Source organism: Lepidochelys olivacea (assembly GCF_965140295.1).
Source record: "Lepidochelys olivacea isolate rLepOli2 genome assembly, chromosome: 14".
NCBI lineage: Eukaryota > Metazoa > Chordata > Testudines > Cheloniidae > Lepidochelys > Lepidochelys olivacea.
The window spans coordinates 29,163,634-29,167,547 of record NC_140424.1 but is presented as its reverse complement, the minus strand read 5'-3'; positions in this window follow the sequence as shown (position 1 = coordinate 29,167,547).

The window sequence follows — 3,914 nt, the reverse complement described above, 5'->3', positions numbered from 1 at the left end:
GCCTTGCCCTCTGGGAAGAGAAGCACATCCAGTCCCTCTGAACAAGTGTCACCAGAATGTCATGACCTATAAGCAACTGGCAGAGCACATGCCAGATCACTCCCTGGCCACAGCTGCATCTCCAATGGTGCTACAAGAACAGAGGGAAGAGAAGAGGACCTCTGGCAATGTGCCCCATACCTGCCATGCTATGAGGAGTGGGGCTGGATTTTAGAAATAAGGCACCCACTGAACCCCACTGAGAGGCTCTGGGCAGTTTGGAGCCAACCACTCCAAAGAAATTCAACTGAGTCCTGACTTCAGCCAGGAGGAGATATTCTCAGAGAGCCAATATCTCTTTGGCATGCCCAAGCCAGTGACCAAGGTGCTGGAGATGCCCCTGAAATCCAGGAGGGGATTGTCATCACTCAATGTTATGTGCTGTGTTGAAATACTCCGGGGATTTGACCTATGTTGTTCTGGGTACTGGCCAGGTGCTGCCATGTTCAGTGGATGTGAACTATCAGCCTCTCCTTGTTTTCCCCCACCCTGACCCGCAGTGTGTTCAAAATGGTGTTGACTTTGGACACTTTAAACTCTGAAGGGCTTATTTCCCTGAAGTATCAGATCTCAAATTGAGCAAATATGAAGCTCCACTACCCACTTTCTAGTGCTGCTTGGTGCTCCCCTTCCCTCCCCATGCACTGCAGCCTTCCTCTGACCCTGTCCAAAACAATGGTACTGTATTGGTTTAAAAAATGCAGGCCGGTTGCAGGGCAGGCATAATTACTGTAGCAGCAGTCAGAGAAAGAGCAAAAGCAATAGAGAAGTCCTTTGTTTCACAGTATGATCAGCACCCTGTGCTTTTACCTCCCTTTACATTTGAAAACATACTATATTAGGAAGCTAATGGCACAAATGAGGCTATAGATCAGAGGTCTCAAACTCAATTTACCTCAGGGCCAGTGCCAGTCCTCAAATTCTGCTAGCGGGCCAATGGCGCTGAAGATGGTGTTCAGAAAAGAAAATGTTTATATTGTATTTTATTTTGAATTTCTTAGAAATAATAAAACTGTCATACAGCTTTGTACAATTCTTCACCTGCCAGAGTTTTTAGTGTTTGCCAGACACCTGGCAACACTTCAGTTCGTTAATGTTTGGCCTCAGTGACTGAGCTGTTAAAACCTTCAGGATTGCAGCAAGGTGGGCATCAGATAGTCATGTTCAGTATTTTGACTTGTTAAAATTCATTGTGGAAAAAAGTGATGCTGACTCTGCCCAGCAACTCATGATGCTGCCTCCATGGCTGACTCTACCTGGTGTTAGGCAAAAAGATTTTCCCCAAGAATCAGGCAAGCACAGACAATACTGAAGAGGGTTTATTCACCATACCGGGAAGACTGATAAACAGCTTTGAAAATAATATGGTGCCATAGTGGCCAGTTATATACATTCTCTTATCAATTCATTTGCATTTATCTGTTCATACAGAAACAGACATTGTTACAAGTCAAGAGAGAACCCTGAACAAAGATAAAAATAGGAACAGTATGTATGTATAGAGGTCATCCTGATTGCATCAAGCATCTAAGGCTACCTTGTGGGGGAGAAAGAGGTGGGGTGGGGTAAGGTTGAGTGCTTACAGATATCCAGTGGGCTGAGAAGGGAGGGTTTGTTCTGTTCTAAGAGCTGAGTTACGGGGTGGGCTTTGACCATATAAGTTTATCAATTGTTTACAGTGGTCAGTGTCCTTGGCTGAAGCATTCCTGCTTGATCTGCGGTTTGTGTCTTAGCCGTTAGCTAAATTCTAACTCTTGCCTGACGCCGGCAACTAACGATGCTGCCTCCATGGCTGACTCTGCCTGGTGACTAGTGATGGTATTTCTGTCCCTCTGCCCCAGCCAATGGGAGCTGTGGGGGGTGGCGCCTGCAGCAGACATTGCCAGCAGCATGTCTGCATCCCTCTCTCCTCCTATAGATATATTTCATAATGCATAAAAAACAGGGTAGGTGTGGCTACAGTGTAAACACTGTGGGTTCAGACCAGTTTCAAAATTTATTTTGCAGTGCTCTTTGTGCTTGTGTAGGTGTTATGAAAAAGAATTTAAGGTATGAGGAGGGCTGTACTTTGGCATGCACAGTGCAAGGCAATGTAGCCTTCCCTAGGTTGCAATACAAGTGGTACTTCCCTTCCTCTCCTGCACCAGCTGGGAGCAAGGGGGACCATCCTGACCATCGTGGCGAACCGGGGAAGTCCCGGATGACTGGAAAAAGGCTAATGTAGTGCCAATCTTTAAAAAAGGGAAGAAGGAAGATCCTGGGAACTACAGGCCAGTCAGCCTCACCTCAGTCCCTGGAAAAATCATGGAGCAGGTCCTCAAAGAATCAATCCTGAAGCACTTGCATGAGAGGAAAGTGATCAGGAACAGCCAGCATGGATTCACCAAGGGAAGGTCATGCCTGACTAATCTAATCGCCTTTTATGATGAGATTACTGGTTCTGTGGATGAAGGGAAAGCAGTGGATGTATTGTTTCTTGACTTTAGCAAAGCTTTTGACACGGTCTCCCATAGTATTCTTGTCAGCAAGTTAAGGAAGTATGGGCTGGATGAATGCACCATAAGGTGGGTAGAAAGCTGGCTAAATTGTCGGGCTCAACGGGTAGTGATCAATGGCTCCATGTCTAGTTGGCAGCCGGTATCAAGTGGAGTGCCCCAGGGGTCGGTCCTGGGGCCGGTTTTATTCAATATCTTCATAAATGATCTGGAGGATGGTGTGGATTGCACTCTCAGCAAATTTGCGGATGATACTAAACTGGGAGGAGTGGTAGATACGCTGGAGGGGAGGGATAGGATACAGAAGGACCTAGACCAATTGGAAGATTGGGCCAAAAGGAATCTGATGAGGTTCAATAAGGATAAGTGCAGGGTCCTGCACTTAGGACGGAAGAACCCAATGCACAGCTACAGACTAGGGACCGAATGGCTAGGCAGCAGTTCTGCAGAAAAGGACCTAGGGGTGACAGTGGACGAGAAGCTGGATATGAGTCAGCAGTGTGCCCTTGTTGCCAAGAAGGCCAATGGCATTTTGGGATGTATAAGTAGGGGCATAGCGAGCAGATCGAGGGACGTGATCGTTCCCCTCTATTCGACATTGGTGAGGCCTCATCTGGAGTACTGTGTCCAGTTTTGGGCCCCACACTTCAAGAAGGATGTGGATAAATTGGAGAGAGTCCAGCGAAGGGCAACAAAAATGATTTGGGGACTGGAACACATGAGTTATGAGGAGAGGCTGAGGGAGCTGGGATTGTTTAGCCTGCAGAAGAGAAGAATGAGGGGGGATTTGATAGCTGCTTTCAACTACCTGAAAGGGGGTTCCAAAGAGGATGGCTCTAGACTGTTCTCAATGGTAGCAGATGACAGAACGAGGAGTAATGGTCTCAAGTTGCAGTGGGGGAGGTTTAGATTGGATATTAGGAAAAACTTTTTCACTAAGAGGGTGGTGAAACACTGGAATGCGTTACCTAGGGAGGTGGTAGAATCTCCTTCCTTAGAGGTTTTTAAGGTCAGGCTTGACAAAGCCCTGGCTGGGATGATTTAACTGGGAATTGGTCCTGCTTTGAGCAGGGGGTTGGACTAGATGACCTTCTGGGGTCCCTTCCAACCCTGATATTCTATGATTCTATGATAAAGATCAGGACTGCATCTCTTCCTGGTTTCCCCCACTGCCTTTGTGATCAAGACCCTTCCCTGCCTCTTGGGAACTCACTTCAGGGTAACATCCTCCAGTGTAAGGATGAACTGTAGGAGGTGCACATGAAATTACGATCCTGCCACCTCCTCCCATGGGAAAACATGGACAAAGGAAAGGACAGGCAGGAAAAGATGCTGGATGTGATGCAGAGGGAAACAGCTCTACTGGAGAGCACTGTGGAG